A 16534-nucleotide genomic window follows, 5' to 3' on the forward strand; every position below is an offset into this window, starting at 1 on the left:
TTACTGCACACACCATAGGGCGGCAAGTACGCCGACCTCAGCTACGCCATTTGCGCAGCTGAGCTTCCGTAGGTTCCATTGGAGGTGGGGACTGAGCGTGGACAAGGCCTTAGAGCTCCCCTGCTGGCCACTGCCATGTTTGACTCCGCGCGTGCAAGGCTGGCCGCTGGTAATGTGCTCTATTGGAAGCACCACTTCCTACTACTTTCATCCACCACACCTGCTTCCAAATACCAAGGCCACTGTTTATCGCTTGATCGGCACACTTCCTTTTCTTCACCTCCCGCGCTCCCTGCCTACGCATCCAGCTGTCGACCTCGGGCCTCACAAGTACCATTTAGCCCCCTGCTGGCAGGGCGCCTTCCACATAACACTAGCGTGACCGTATTTCCCTCTGCTGAATATGGGACACCTGCTCCAGTTACTTCTAATCAAGCAAGTTCAACAGCAAGCAGTACTATGCGGTACAAAAGTTCAAATTAACATCGAGTTCACCGAGACCCTATTAAAAAGAAAAGCTGAGCAGCTGGAGCCTCTTTCTTTACCTTCTGATCTCTACGGCTGGCGCAGGGAGGGGCCTCACACACGCATACAAACACACACGCACTCCCGTACACCTCTCGCACATCAAGATGCGGCTCGCCGACTGGCCTGACCCAACCCTCCCTGTCCAGTGCTCTTCACCCTCCATGCCCACCTGGGCTCCCAGGACAGACCCGCCTCTCTAGGACCTGGTGCTGCGTCTTCTTGAGACAACATGTGGGCGGCACGTAGGGTCACAGGCCTCTCTCCCCAGATTTCTGTCAAGGTTCACACCGCAACATGGCCAGCCGTAGCCTTCTTCCACTGCGCGGGAGTTAAGGCAACAGGGGAGGGCTTCCAGATGCAGGCGGGCGGAGGGGGACGACAGGCATGACTCGGCTCACGGCTTTCAAGAGGTCGTCTCTTCCCCTTACTCTCCCTCCTCCCGCTAGCCTGTGGCCGGAACCAGCCGGTCCCTTCCTGCCCGTAGAAAGGCAGCTATCCTCTCCAAGATGCTGCTGGCCACCGACATAACCCAGCCACCTCTTGTCCCCTGGCCACACGGTGCACAGGCAGGGGTTAAGCACACGCGGTGAACTGTGCATCACGGCCCTGCGGGGGAGCCTGCCTACAGAGTCTGCAGTGCACCTGTCCACAGAGGTGGCTCAGCAGGGGAGGATGCCTCGGACACAGAGAAGTCCTCAACTTCCTGGGGGCAAGACTTAGGCAGGGCTGGCACATGAAGTGGGTGCTAAGACCCTGCCCGGGGGGCTACCGCAAAGCCTGTGGAGGCGGAGCGTGAACAGGCTGCAAAGAGCTCCCAGCGCTCCAGAGCTTAGCCGAGGAGCACAGACTCTTCCTGTGGCTAGGCTCTGGCGCGTGCAGAGATTGGCTCTTCCTGGACAGCCCCCTCAGGCCAGCGGGTCTTCAGCTCTTCACCACGCCGGCAGAGGCAGTGGGGGAAAGGAAAGGGTCTGCCTGCCTGCCAGCCTGCCCGACTAGTGGTTAACTGATTGCTCCGAACGGGGGCTGATCCTCTGCACAAGCGCTGGGCGCAGAACGCATCCTGCTGCAGACGCCTGGGGAGGATGTGGATGAGCAGCAGGGATGGGACACAGCTGGAGAGGAAGAGCATGTAAACATCAGGTGGGCGGGCAGCACAGGTGCCACATAACCGGCCACCTCCTCTCCACACTCACCACTGCTGCTTGGAAACGGGGCAGGGATGAGGAGCCTGCTGGCACACACCAGGCACTGCACTGATGGACCGGCAGGGGGAACGGCCAGCCCTGCACGCCGCAGCTTTGCCCAACCGTCAGCCTTGCACACTCGCCCCCATCATCATCCACAGGACACCCCACCTTTCACCGCTGCTGGATGGGCAGCTGCAAAGCAAGCATGAGGCCAGCATTAGGACTCACGTGTACACATGGAAGGGGAGAGACAGAAAATACAGGGCAAGTCGGGACACCCGCAGGACGGCTCACATGCAGGACCGACCCTTTCAAAACGCGGTATCTGGTCACCCTAGCTAAAACACAGTGTCCGCACGTAACTCCCAAAGCTCCCTTTGCAGGAGCGGATGCTAGGGGGCAGATGCGCCGGGGAGGACTTTCTTTCAGGTGGCAAGCAGGAGGGGAACACAGGGGGAGTAGAAACGGCCCTTCCGTCCCCGACAGTCCCTTCTCCTTCGAGGTCAAACGAGCGTCTCCGGTGCTGATGGCGGGCTCTTACGTTTGACGGAGAAGCAACGTCCGCGTTTCTGCGGTTTGCTCACTTTTCGGCCGTCCTTCCTCAGCGTCGTAGAGCACAGTTCAAGGAGCAGCGTGAGCGAGCAGTTCCATTTCTGTCACCTTGGGCCTTTGGTCCATCACATTTGGAGAGCTGCGATTTCTTTAGGCAAGCGTGACTGCACATAGCACGTAACAGGCTTCTGGCGCAGAACTGCTACCATCCGAATCTGGTGGAATTTCTCAGAAGGACCTGCAGGGTTCTCCGCAGACAGCGTGAACCTTTGCTTTTCTTGGCCCGCGCCCCCAACAGGCGGGCAGGGAGGCGACGCGTCCCCTTTACTTGCCTGCTTTTCTTCTTCTTGCGGTCACGATATCAGGCGCTAGGGATGTGTGGGTCCGCAAGGCAGGGGGCATGCTTGAATTTCTCTGATGGGCTCAGGAAAGACGTATTTTGTTTACACACAAGAAAGGGAGCGGGGTAGTTTGCCGCGTCACCTGTCCGCGTTGGGTGCAGGTCATGTCCCAAGTGCTCTGCAAGGCCAAAGGCAATCTTTTTAGGGGTGCGAAGAGATGTGCGGACAGGGGTTTGCGCTGAGTTGACAGTTTGTGTCGGAGAGGGGAAGGAAGCAACAGAAAAGGCATGGGGGATGAGCTCAAATGCTACTGTGCTCGCTGTGCATGTGAGAAGTAGCAGGATGGATGCCTGCATCCTCCAAACAGCCGTGTCTTTCTTCTCCACCCACATCCGTCACAGACTTATGACTGTGCAGAACGGGGCGCTGCCGGACGCTTTAGGGTGAGGATTCTGCTCGGAGGGAGTAAAAGGAGCAGCTTCCCTTCCAGGAGAGCGCAAGCCTGAGTTCTTATCATTTCAAAGGCTCCTTGTGTGTGTTGTCCTCAGGTAGAGGCCTGGGAAGCCGAGTCAGCTGTGAAAGCAGGAATGTGTCGGTCACACAGGAAGGCGAAGGGCAATGGACTGAAAAAATGTCATGACTTCAAGCGTCCTTTCGAGCCGGGCAGAAGGATCCGGCGTCAGACACGTTTGCCGTTGCTCCTACTTCCCTCTTCTGCGCCAGAATGGGGGGCGCGGAGGGGTGGGGCGGTGCGTACAGTGTGCTGCGCCTGCTCGAGACGATCTCAGGGCCCTTGCGGGTCAGCGAGGGCCGGGGCAAGAAGTTGCGGTATCCCAGCCAGCAGGCAGGGCTGGCGTCACCCACCCTTGGCTTCCCTTCTTCCTAGGCAGCTGCCCACAGCTGAGGCAGCCATGAGGATGGGAGAGCTACGTGTCTGTGGCTCGTTCCTGTCCGAGGGCGGGGCACAGGCAAGCCTATAATTAGCTCTTAGTGCCAGAGGGACTTCTTCCTCCCTGGCACTTTGAGTCACTTGGACAGCCTCCTTGCTGGGCTCCTTCGATAGCTCAGCTGGTAGAGCGGAGGACTGTAGTCTTCTTTCCTTGGCTATCCTTAGGTCGCTGGTTCAACTCCGGCTCGAAGGAGTGGGCTTTTGTTTCCGTCAGTACAGCCTCTTCTTTAGGCCTTCTCTTCATCGCGCGGTGGATCGACGCTGCAGCGATCGCTCTGCCGGCGCTGGATTTATCCCGTTTCCTTAGGCGCGATAAATTGATCTCCGAGCGCTCTCCCGTCGCCTCCGATACTCCACCAGGGTGAGAAAACTAGCCAGAGTCAATGGGAGAGCAGCCCCCGCTGGCCTTACTGCACACACCATAGGGCGGCAAGTACGCCGACCTCAGCTACGCCATTTGCGCAGCTGAGCTTCCGTAGGTTCCATTGGAGGTGGGGACTGAGCGTGGACAAGGCCTTAGAGCTCCCCTGCTGGCCACTGCCATGTTTGACTCCGCGCGTGCAAGGCTGGCCGCTGGTAATGTGCTCTATTGGAAGCACCACTTCCTACTACTTTCATCCACCACACCTGCTTCCAAATACCAAGGCCACTGTTTATCGCTTGATCGGCACACTTCCTTTTCTTCACCTCCCGCGCTCCCTGCCTACGCATCCAGCTGTCGACCTCGGGCCTCACAAGTACCATTTAGCCCCCTGCTGGCAGGGCGCCTTCCACATAACACTAGCGTGACCGTATTTCCCTCTGCTGAATATGGGACACCTGCTCCAGTTACTTCTAATCAAGCAAGTTCAACAGCAAGCAGTACTATGCGGTACAAAAGTTCAAATTAACATCGAGTTCACCGAGACCCTATTAAAAAGAAAAGCTGAGCAGCTGGAGCCTCTTTCTTTACCTTCTGATCTCTACGGCTGGCGCAGGGAGGGGCCTCACACACGCATACAAACACACACGCACTCCCGTACACCTCTCGCACATCAAGATGCGGCTCGCCGACTGGCCTGACCCAACCCTCCCTGTCCAGTGCTCTTCACCCTCCATGCCCACCTGGGCTCCCAGGACAGACCCGCCTCTCTAGGACCTGGTGCTGCGTCTTCTTGAGACAACATGTGGGCGGCACGTAGGGTCACAGGCCTCTCTCCCCAGATTTCTGTCAAGGTTCACACCACAACATGGCCAGCCGTAGCCTTCTTCCACTGCGCGGGAGTTAAGGCAACAGGGGAGGGCTTCCAGATGCAGGCGGGCGGAGGGGGACGACAGGCATGACTCGGCTCACGGCTTTCAAGAGGTCGTCTCTTCCCCTTACTCTCCCTCCTCCCGCTAGCCTGTGGCCGGAACCAGCCGGTCCCTTCCTGCCCGTAGAAAGGCAGCTATCCTCTCCAAGATGCTGCTGGCCACCGACATAACCCAGCCACCTCTTGTCCCCTGGCCACACGGTGCACAGGCAGGGGTTAAGCACACGCGGTGAACTGTGCATCACGGCCCTGCGGGGGAGCCTGCCTACAGAGTCTGCAGTGCACCTGTCCACAGAGGTGGCTCAGCAGGGGAGGATGCCTCGGACACAGAGAAGTCCTCAACTTCCTGGGGGCAAGACTTAGGCAGGGCTGGCACATGAAGTGGGTGCTAAGACCCTGCCCGGGGGGCTACCGCAAAGCCTGTGGAGGCGGAGCGTGAACAGGCTGCAAAGAGCTCCCAGCGCTCCAGAGCTTAGCCGAGGAGCACAGACTCTTCCTGTGGCTAGGCTCTGGCGCGTGCAGAGATTGGCTCTTCCTGGACAGCCCCCTCAGGCCAGCGGGTCTTCAGCTCTTCACCACGCCGGCAGAGGCAGTGGGGGAAAGGAAAGGGTCTGCCTGCCTGCCAGCCTGCCCGACTAGTGGTTAACTGATTGCTCCGAACGGGGGCTGATCCTCTGCACAAGCGCTGGGCGCAGAACGCATCCTGCTGCAGACGCCTGGGGAGGATGTGGATGAGCAGCAGGGATGGGACACAGCTGGAGAGGAAGAGCATGTAAACATCAGGTGGGCGGGCAGCACAGGTGCCACATAACCGGCCACCTCCTCTCCACACTCACCACTGCTGCTTGGAAACGGGGCAGGGATGAGGAGCCTGCTGGCACACACCAGGCACTGCACTGATGGACCGGCAGGGGGAACGGCCAGCCCTGCACGCCGCAGCTTTGCCCAACCGTCAGCCTTGCACACTCGCCCCCATCATCATCCACAGGACACCCCACCTTTCACCGCTGCTGGATGGGCAGCTGCAAAGCAAGCATGAGGCCAGCATTAGGACTCACGTGTACACATGGAAGGGGAGAGACAGAAAATACAGGGCAAGTCGGGACACCCGCAGGACGGCTCACATGCAGGACCGACCCTTTCAAAACGCGGTATCTGGTCACCCTAGCTAAAACACAGTGTCCGCACGTAACTCCCAAAGCTCCCTTTGCAGGAGCGGATGCTAGGGGGCAGATGCGCCGGGGAGGACTTTCTTTCAGGTGGCAAGCAGGAGGGGAACACAGGGGGAGTAGAAACGGCCCTTCCGTCCCCGACAGTCCCTTCTCCTTCGAGGTCAAACGAGCGTCTCCGGTGCTGATGGCGGGCTCTTACGTTTGACGGAGAAGCAACGTCCGCGTTTCTGCGGTTTGCTCACTTTTCGGCCGTCCTTCCTCAGCGTCGTAGAGCACAGTTCAAGGAGCAGCGTGAGCGAGCAGTTCCATTTCTGTCACCTTGGGCCTTTGGTCCATCACATTTGGAGAGCTGCGATTTCTTTAGGCAAGCGTGACTGCACATAGCACGTAACAGGCTTCTGGCGCAGAACTGCTACCATCCGAATCTGGTGGAATTTCTCAGAAGGACCTGCAGGGTTCTCCGCAGACAGCGTGAACCTTTGCTTTTCTTGGCCCGCGCCCCCAACAGGCGGGCAGGGAGGCGACGCGTCCCCTTTACTTGCCTGCTTTTCTTCTTCTTGCGGTCACGATATCAGGCGCTAGGGATGTGTGGGTCCGCAAGGCAGGGGGCATGCTTGAATTTCTCTGATGGGCTCAGGAAAGACGTATTTTGTTTACACACAAGAAAGGGAGCGGGGTAGTTTGCCGCGTCACCTGTCCGCGTTGGGTGCAGGTCATGTCCCAAGTGCTCTGCAAGGCCAAAGGCAATCTTTTTAGGGGTGCGAAGAGATGTGCGGACAGGGGTTTGCGCTGAGTTGACAGTTTGTGTCGGAGAGGGGAAGGAAGCAACAGAAAAGGCATGGGGGATGAGCTCAAATGCTACTGTGCTCGCTGTGCATGTGAGAAGTAGCAGGATGGATGCCTGCATCCTCCAAACAGCCGTGTCTTTCTTCTCCACCCACATCCGTCACAGACTTATGACTGTGCAGAACGGGGCGCTGCCGGACGCTTTAGGGTGAGGATTCTGCTCGGAGGGAGTAAAAGGAGCAGCTTCCCTTCCAGGAGAGCGCAAGCCTGAGTTCTTATCATTTCAAAGGCTCCTTGTGTGTGTTGTCCTCAGGTAGAGGCCTGGGAAGCCGAGTCAGCTGTGAAAGCAGGAATGTGTCGGTCACACAGGAAGGCGAAGGGCAATGGACTGAAAAAATGTCATGACTTCAAGCGTCCTTTCGAGCCGGGCAGAAGGATCCGGCGTCAGACACGTTTGCCGTTGCTCCTACTTCCCTCTTCTGCGCCAGAATGGGGGGCGCGGAGGGGTGGGGCGGTGCGTACAGTGTGCTGCGCCTGCTCGAGACGATCTCAGGGCCCTTGCGGGTCAGCGAGGGCCGGGGCAAGAAGTTGCGGTATCCCAGCCAGCAGGCAGGGCTGGCGTCACCCACCCTTGGCTTCCCTTCTTCCTAGGCAGCTGCCCACAGCTGAGGCAGCCATGAGGATGGGAGAGCTACGTGTCTGTGGCTCGTTCCTGTCCGAGGGCGGGGCACAGGCAAGCCTATAATTAGCTCTTAGTGCCAGAGGGACTTCTTCCTCCCTGGCACTTTGAGTCACTTGGACAGCCTCCTTGCTGGGCTCCTTCGATAGCTCAGCTGGTAGAGCGGAGGACTGTAGTCTTCTTTCCTTGGCTATCCTTAGGTCGCTGGTTCAACTCCGGCTCGAAGGAGTGGGCTTTTGTTTCCGTCAGTACAGCCTCTTCTTTAGGCCTTCTCTTCATCGCGCGGTGGATCAACGCTGCAGCGATCGCTCTGCCGGCGCTGGATTTATCCCGTTTCCTTAGGCGCGATAAATTGATCTCCGAGCGCTCTCCCGTCGCCTCCGATACTCCACCAGGGTGAGAAAACTAGCCAGAGTCAATGGGAGAGCAGCCCCCGCTGGCCTTACTGCACACACCATAGGGCGGCAAGTACGCCGACCTCAGCTACGCCATTTGCGCAGCTGAGCTTCCGTAGGTTCCATTGGAGGTGGGGACTGAGCGTGGACAAGGCCTTAGAGCTCCCCTGCTGGCCACTGCCATGTTTGACTCCGCGCGTGCAAGGCTGGCCGCTGGTAATGTGCTCTATTGGAAGCACCACTTCCTACTACTTTCATCCACCACACCTGCTTCCAAATACCAAGGCCACTGTTTATCGCTTGATCGGCACACTTCCTTTTCTTCACCTCCCGCGCTCCCTGCCTACGCATCCAGCTGTCGACCTCGGGCCTCACAAGTACCATTTAGCCCCCTGCTGGCAGGGCGCCTTCCACATAACACTAGCGTGACCGTATTTCCCTCTGCTGAATATGGGACACCTGCTCCAGTTACTTCTAATCAAGCAAGTTCAACAGCAAGCAGTACTATGCGGTACAAAAGTTCAAATTAACATCGAGTTCACCGAGACCCTATTAAAAAGAAAAGCTGAGCAGCTGGAGCCTCTTTCTTTACCTTCTGATCTCTACGGCTGGCGCAGGGAGGGGCCTCACACACGCATACAAACACACACGCACTCCCGTACACCTCTCGCACATCAAGATGCGGCTCGCCGACTGGCCTGACCCAACCCTCCCTGTCCAGTGCTCTTCACCCTCCATGCCCACCTGGGCTCCCAGGACAGACCCGCCTCTCTAGGACCTGGTGCTGCGTCTTCTTGAGACAACATGTGGGCGGCACGTAGGGTCACAGGCCTCTCTCCCCAGATTTCTGTCAAGGTTCACACCGCAACATGGCCAGCCGTAGCCTTCTTCCACTGCGCGGGAGTTAAGGCAACAGGGGAGGGCTTCCAGATGCAGGCGGGCGGAGGGGGACGACAGGCATGACTCGGCTCACGGCTTTCAAGAGGTCGTCTCTTCCCCTTACTCTCCCTCCTCCCGCTAGCCTGTGGCCGGAACCAGCCGGTCCCTTCCTGCCCGTAGAAAGGCAGCTATCCTCTCCAAGATGCTGCTGGCCACCGACATAACCCAGCCACCTCTTGTCCCCTGGCCACACGGTGCACAGGCAGGGGTTAAGCACACGCGGTGAACTGTGCATCACGGCCCTGCGGGGGAGCCTGCCTACAGAGTCTGCAGTGCACCTGTCCACAGAGGTGGCTCAGCAGGGGAGGATGCCTCGGACACAGAGAAGTCCTCAACTTCCTGGGGGCAAGACTTAGGCAGGGCTGGCACATGAAGTGGGTGCTAAGACCCTGCCCGGGGGGCTACCGCAAAGCCTGTGGAGGCGGAGCGTGAACAGGCTGCAAAGAGCTCCCAGCGCTCCAGAGCTTAGCCGAGGAGCACAGACTCTTCCTGTGGCTAGGCTCTGGCGCGTGCAGAGATTGGCTCTTCCTGGACAGCCCCCTCAGGCCAGCGGGTCTTCAGCTCTTCACCACGCCGGCAGAGGCAGTGGGGGAAAGGAAAGGGTCTGCCTGCCTGCCAGCCTGCCCGACTAGTGGTTAACTGATTGCTCCGAACGGGGGCTGATCCTCTGCACAAGCGCTGGGCGCAGAACGCATCCTGCTGCAGACGCCTGGGGAGGATGTGGATGAGCAGCAGGGATGGGACACAGCTGGAGAGGAAGAGCATGTAAACATCAGGCGGGCGGGCAGCACAGGTGCCACATAACCGGCCACCTCCTCTCCACACTCACCACTGCTGCTTGGAAACGGGGCAGGGATGAGGAGCCTGCTGGCACACACCAGGCACTGCACTGATGGACCGGCAGGGGGAACGGCCAGCCCTGCACGCCGCAGCTTTGCCCAACCGTCAGCCTTGCACACTCGCCCCCATCATCATCCACAGGACACCCCACCTTTCACCGCTGCTGGATGGGCAGCTGCAAAGCAAGCATGAGGCCAGCATTAGGACTCACGTGTACACATGGAAGGGGAGAGACAGAAAATACAGGGCAAGTCGGGACACCCGCAGGACGGCTCACATGCAGGACCGACCCTTTCAAAACGCGGTATCTGGTCACCCTAGCTAAAACACAGTGTCCGCACGTAACTCCCAAAGCTCCCTTTGCAGGAGCGGATGCTAGGGGGCAGATGCGCCGGGGAGGACTTTCTTTCAGGTGGCAAGCAGGAGGGGAACACAGGGGGAGTAGAAACGGCCCTTCCGTCCCCGACAGTCCCTTCTCCTTCGAGGTCAAACGAGCGTCTCCGGTGCTGATGGCGGGCTCTTACGTTTGACGGAGAAGCAACGTCCGCGTTTCTGCGGTTTGCTCACTTTTCGGCCGTCCTTCCTCAGCGTCGTAGAGCACAGTTCAAGGAGCAGCGTGAGCGAGCAGTTCCATTTCTGTCACCTTGGGCCTTTGGTCCATCACATTTGGAGAGCTGCGATTTCTTTAGGCAAGCGTGACTGCACATAGCACGTAACAGGCTTCTGGCGCAGAACTGCTACCATCCGAATCTGGTGGAATTTCTCAGAAGGACCTGCAGGGTTCTCCGCAGACAGCGTGAACCTTTGCTTTTCTTGGCCCGCGCCCCCAACAGGCGGGCAGGGAGGCGACGCGTCCCCTTTACTTGCCTGCTTTTCTTCTTCTTGCGGTCACGATATCAGGCGCTAGGGATGTGTGGGTCCGCAAGGCAGGGGGCATGCTTGAATTTCTCTGATGGGCTCAGGAAAGACGTATTTTGTTTACACACAAGAAAGGGAGCGGGGTAGTTTGCCGCGTCACCTGTCCGCGTTGGGTGCAGGTCATGTCCCAAGTGCTCTGCAAGGCCAAAGGCAATCTTTTTAGGGGTGCGAAGAGATGTGCGGACAGGGGTTTGCGCTGAGTTGACAGTTTGTGTCGGAGAGGGGAAGGAAGCAACAGAAAAGGCATGGGGGATGAGCTCAAATGCTACTGTGCTCGCTGTGCATGTGAGAAGTAGCAGGATGGATGCCTGCATCCTCCAAACAGCCGTGTCTTTCTTCTCCACCCACATCCGTCACAGACTTATGACTGTGCAGAACGGGGCGCTGCCGGACGCTTTAGGGTGAGGATTCTGCTCGGAGGGAGTAAAAGGAGCAGCTTCCCTTCCAGGAGAGCGCAAGCCTGAGTTCTTATCATTTCAAAGGCTCCTTGTGTGTGTTGTCCTCAGGTAGAGGCCTGGGAAGCCGAGTCAGCTGTGAAAGCAGGAATGTGTCGGTCACACAGGAAGGCGAAGGGCAATGGACTGAAAAAATGTCATGACTTCAAGCGTCCTTTCGAGCCGGGCAGAAGGATCCGGCGTCAGACACGTTTGCCGTTGCTCCTACTTCCCTCTTCTGCGCCAGAATGGGGGGCGCGGAGGGGTGGGGCGGTGCGTACAGTGTGCTGCGCCTGCTCGAGACGATCTCAGGGCCCTTGCGGGTCAGCGAGGGCCGGGGCAAGAAGTTGCGGTATCCCAGCCAGCAGGCAGGGCTGGCGTCACCCACCCTTGGCTTCCCTTCTTCCTAGGCAGCTGCCCACAGCTGAGGCAGCCATGAGGATGGGAGAGCTACGTGTCTGTGGCTCGTTCCTGTCCGAGGGCGGGGCACAGGCAAGCCTATAATTAGCTCTTAGTGCCAGAGGGACTTCTTCCTCCCTGGCACTTTGAGTCACTTGGACAGCCTCCTTGCTGGGCTCCTTCGATAGCTCAGCTGGTAGAGCGGAGGACTGTAGTCTTCTTTCCTTGGCTATCCTTAGGTCGCTGGTTCAACTCCGGCTCGAAGGAGTGGGCTTTTGTTTCCGTCAGTACAGCCTCTTCTTTAGGCCTTCTCTTCATCGCGCGGTGGATCAACGCTGCAGCGATCGCTCTGCCGGCGCTGGATTTATCCCGTTTCCTTAGGCGCGATAAATTGATCTCCGAGCGCTCTCCCGTCGCCTCCGATACTCCACCAGGGTGAGAAAACTAGCCAGAGTCAATGGGAGAGCAGCCCCCGCTGGCCTTACTGCACACACCATAGGGCGGCAAGTACGCCGACCTCAGCTACGCCATTTGCGCAGCTGAGCTTCCGTAGGTTCCATTGGAGGTGGGGACTGAGCGTGGACAAGGCCTTAGAGCTCCCCTGCTGGCCACTGCCATGTTTGACTCCGCGCGTGCAAGGCTGGCCGCTGGTAATGTGCTCTATTGGAAGCACCACTTCCTACTACTTTCATCCACCACACCTGCTTCCAAATACCAAGGCCACTGTTTATCGCTTGATCGGCACACTTCCTTTTCTTCACCTCCCGCGCTCCCTGCCTACGCATCCAGCTGTCGACCTCGGGCCTCACAAGTACCATTTAGCCCCCTGCTGGCAGGGCGCCTTCCACATAACACTAGCGTGACCGTATTTCCCTCTGCTGAATATGGGACACCTGCTCCAGTTACTTCTAATCAAGCAAGTTCAACAGCAAGCAGTACTATGCGGTACAAAAGTTCAAATTAACATCGAGTTCACCGAGACCCTATTAAAAAGAAAAGCTGAGCAGCTGGAGCCTCTTTCTTTACCTTCTGATCTCTACGGCTGGCGCAGGGAGGGGCCTCACACACGCATACAAACACACACGCACTCCCGTACACCTCTCGCACATCAAGATGCGGCTCGCCGACTGGCCTGACCCAACCCTCCCTGTCCAGTGCTCTTCACCCTCCATGCCCACCTGGGCTCCCAGGACAGACCCGCCTCTCTAGGACCTGGTGCTGCGTCTTCTTGAGACAACATGTGGGCGGCACGTAGGGTCACAGGCCTCTCTCCCCAGATTTCTGTCAAGGTTCACACCGCAACATGGCCAGCCGTAGCCTTCTTCCACTGCGCGGGAGTTAAGGCAACAGGGGAGGGCTTCCAGATGCAGGCGGGCGGAGGGGGACGACAGGCATGACTCGGCTCACGGCTTTCAAGAGGTCGTCTCTTCCCCTTACTCTCCCTCCTCCCGCTAGCCTGTGGCCGGAACCAGCCGGTCCCTTCCTGCCCGTAGAAAGGCAGCTATCCTCTCCAAGATGCTGCTGGCCACCGACATAACCCAGCCACCTCTTGTCCCCTGGCCACACGGTGCACAGGCAGGGGTTAAGCACACGCGGTGAACTGTGCATCACGGCCCTGCGGGGGAGCCTGCCTACAGAGTCTGCAGTGCACCTGTCCACAGAGGTGGCTCAGCAGGGGAGGATGCCTCGGACACAGAGAAGTCCTCAACTTCCTGGGGGCAAGACTTAGGCAGGGCTGGCACATGAAGTGGGTGCTAAGACCCTGCCCGGGGGGCTACCGCAAAGCCTGTGGAGGCGGAGCGTGAACAGGCTGCAAAGAGCTCCCAGCGCTCCAGAGCTTAGCCGAGGAGCACAGACTCTTCCTGTGGCTAGGCTCTGGCGCGTGCAGAGATTGGCTCTTCCTGGACAGCCCCCTCAGGCCAGCGGGTCTTCAGCTCTTCACCACGCCGGCAGAGGCAGTGGGGGAAAGGAAAGGGTCTGCCTGCCTGCCAGCCTGCCCGACTAGTGGTTAACTGATTGCTCCGAACGGGGGCTGATCCTCTGCACAAGCGCTGGGCGCAGAACGCATCCTGCTGCAGACGCCTGGGGAGGATGTGGATGAGCAGCAGGGATGGGACACAGCTGGAGAGGAAGAGCATGTAAACATCAGGTGGGCGGGCAGCACAGGTGCCACATAACCGGCCACCTCCTCTCCACACTCACCACTGCTGCTTGGAAACGGGGCAGGGATGAGGAGCCTGCTGGCACACACCAGGCACTGCACTGATGGACCGGCAGGGGGAACGGCCAGCCCTGCACGCCGCAGCTTTGCCCAACCGTCAGCCTTGCACACTCGCCCCCATCATCATCCACAGGACACCCCACCTTTCACCGCTGCTGGATGGGCAGCTGCAAAGCAAGCATGAGGCCAGCATTAGGACTCACGTGTACACATGGAAGGGGAGAGACAGAAAATACAGGGCAAGTCGGGACACCCGCAGGACGGCTCACATGCAGGACCGACCCTTTCAAAACGCGGTATCTGGTCACCCTAGCTAAAACACAGTGTCCGCACGTAACTCCCAAAGCTCCCTTTGCAGGAGCGGATGCTAGGGGGCAGATGCGCCGGGGAGGACTTTCTTTCAGGTGGCAAGCAGGAGGGGAACACAGGGGGAGTAGAAACGGCCCTTCCGTCCCCGACAGTCCCTTCTCCTTCGAGGTCAAACGAGCGTCTCCGGTGCTGATGGCGGGCTCTTACGTTTGACGGAGAAGCAACGTCCGCGTTTCTGCGGTTTGCTCACTTTTCGGCCGTCCTTCCTCAGCGTCGTAGAGCACAGTTCAAGGAGCAGCGTGAGCGAGCAGTTCCATTTCTGTCACCTTGGGCCTTTGGTCCATCACATTTGGAGAGCTGCGATTTCTTTAGGCAAGCGTGACTGCACATAGCACGTAACAGGCTTCTGGCGCAGAACTGCTACCATCCGAATCTGGTGGAATTTCTCAGAAGGACCTGCAGGGTTCTCCGCAGACAGCGTGAACCTTTGCTTTTCTTGGCCCGCGCCCCCAACAGGCGGGCAGGGAGGCGACGCGTCCCCTTTACTTGCCTGCTTTTCTTCTTCTTGCGGTCACGATATCAGGCGCTAGGGATGTGTGGGTCCGCAAGGCAGGGGGCATGCTTGAATTTCTCTGATGGGCTCAGGAAAGACGTATTTTGTTTACACACAAGAAAGGGAGCGGGGTAGTTTGCCGCGTCACCTGTCCGCGTTGGGTGCAGGTCATGTCCCAAGTGCTCTGCAAGGCCAAAGGCAATCTTTTTAGGGGTGCGAAGAGATGTGCGGACAGGGGTTTGCGCTGAGTTGACAGTTTGTGTCGGAGAGGGGAAGGAAGCAACAGAAAAGGCATGGGGGATGAGCTCAAATGCTACTGTGCTCGCTGTGCATGTGAGAAGTAGCAGGATGGATGCCTGCATCCTCCAAACAGCCGTGTCTTTCTTCTCCACCCACATCCGTCACAGACTTATGACTGTGCAGAACGGGGCGCTGCCGGACGCTTTAGGGTGAGGATTCTGCTCGGAGGGAGTAAAAGGAGCAGCTTCCCTTCCAGGAGAGCGCAAGCCTGAGTTCTTATCATTTCAAAGGCTCCTTGTGTGTGTTGTCCTCAGGTAGAGGCCTGGGAAGCCGAGTCAGCTGTGAAAGCAGGAATGTGTCGGTCACACAGGAAGGCGAAGGGCAATGGACTGAAAAAATGTCATGACTTCAAGCGTCCTTTCGAGCCGGGCAGAAGGATCCGGCGTCAGACACGTTTGCCGTTGCTCCTACTTCCCTCTTCTGCGCCAGAATGGGGGGCGCGGAGGGGTGGGGCGGTGCGTACAGTGTGCTGCGCCTGCTCGAGACGATCTCAGGGCCCTTGCGGGTCAGCGAGGGCCGGGGCAAGAAGTTGCGGTATCCCAGCCAGCAGGCAGGGCTGGCGTCACCCACCCTTGGCTTCCCTTCTTCCTAGGCAGCTGCCCACAGCTGAGGCAGCCATGAGGATGGGAGAGCTACGTGTCTGTGGCTCGTTCCTGTCCGAGGGCGGGGCACAGGCAAGCCTATAATTAGCTCTTAGTGCCAGAGGGACTTCTTCCTCCCTGGCACTTTGAGTCACTTGGACAGCCTCCTTGCTGGGCTCCTTCGATAGCTCAGCTGGTAGAGCGGAGGACTGTAGTCTTCTTTCCTTGGCTATCCTTAGGTTGCTGGTTCAACTCCGGCTCGAAGGAGTGGGCTTTTGTTTCCGTCAGTACAGCCTCTTCTTTAGGCCTTCTCTTCATCGCGCGGTGGATCAACGCTGCAGCGATCGCTCTGCCGGCGCTGGATTTATCCCGTTTCCTTAGGCGCGATAAATTGATCTCCGAGCGCTCTCCCGTCGCCTCCGATACTCCACCAGGGTGAGAAAACTAGCCAGAGTCAATGGGAGAGCAGCCCCCGCTGGCCTTACTGCACACACCATAGGGCGGCAAGTACGCCGACCTCAGCTACGCCATTTGCGCAGCTGAGCTTCCGTAGGTTCCATTGGAGGTGGGGACTGAGCGTGGACAAGGCCTTAGAGCTCCCCTGCTGGCCACTGCCATGTTTGACTCCGCGCGTGCAAGGCTGGCCGCTGGTAATGTGCTCTATTGGAAGCACCACTTCCTACTACTTTCATCCACCACACCTGCTTCCAAATACCAAGGCCACTGTTTATCGCTTGATCGGCACACTTCCTTTTCTTCACCTCCCGCGCTCCCTGCCTACGCATCCAGCTGTCGACCTCGGGCCTCACAAGTACCATTTAGCCCCCTGCTGGCAGGGCGCCTTCCACATAACACTAGCGTGACCGTATTTCCCTCTGCTGAATATGGGACACCTGCTCCAGTTACTTCTAATCAAGCAAGTTCAACAGCAAGCAGTACTATGCGGTACAAAAGTTCAAATTAACATCGAGTTCACCGAGACCCTATTAAAAAGAAAAGCTGAGCAGCTGGAGCCTCTTTCTTTACCTTCTGATCTCTACGGCTGGCGCAGGGAGGGGCCTCACACACGCATACAAACACACACGCACTCCCGTACACCTCTCGCACATCAAGATGCGGCTCGCCGACTGGCCTGACCCAACCCTCCCTGTCCAGTGCT

At 58.3% G+C, this 16534-nt stretch overlaps 4 non-coding genes across 4 annotated transcripts; all 4 read left to right on the top strand.

Annotated features, from left to right (window-relative positions):
* The first annotated feature begins 3661 nt into the window (after nucleotides 1-3661).
* On the top strand, nucleotides 3662-3750 carry TRNAY-GUA (transfer RNA tyrosine (anticodon GUA)). The gene is given in 2 exon segments: nucleotides 3662-3698; nucleotides 3715-3750. It is a non-coding gene; the product is annotated as a tRNA-Tyr (tRNA).
* Nucleotides 3751-7625: 3875 nt separating this feature from the next.
* Nucleotides 7626-7714, top strand: TRNAY-GUA (transfer RNA tyrosine (anticodon GUA)). Its single transcript is given in 2 exon segments — nucleotides 7626-7662; nucleotides 7679-7714. It is a non-coding gene; the product is annotated as a tRNA-Tyr (tRNA).
* Nucleotides 7715-11589: 3875 nt separating this feature from the next.
* On the top strand, nucleotides 11590-11678 carry TRNAY-GUA (transfer RNA tyrosine (anticodon GUA)). Its single transcript is given in 2 exon segments — nucleotides 11590-11626; nucleotides 11643-11678. It is a non-coding gene; the product is annotated as a tRNA-Tyr (tRNA).
* Nucleotides 11679-15553: 3875 nt separating this feature from the next.
* TRNAY-GUA (transfer RNA tyrosine (anticodon GUA)) lies at nucleotides 15554-15642 on the top strand. The gene is given in 2 exon segments: nucleotides 15554-15590; nucleotides 15607-15642. It is a non-coding gene; the product is annotated as a tRNA-Tyr (tRNA).
* The last annotated feature ends 892 nt before the right edge of the window (nucleotides 15643-16534 follow it).

The sequence above is a fragment of the Carettochelys insculpta genome, chromosome 2 (assembly GCF_033958435.1).
Source record: "Carettochelys insculpta isolate YL-2023 chromosome 2, ASM3395843v1, whole genome shotgun sequence".
NCBI lineage: Eukaryota > Metazoa > Chordata > Testudines > Carettochelyidae > Carettochelys > Carettochelys insculpta.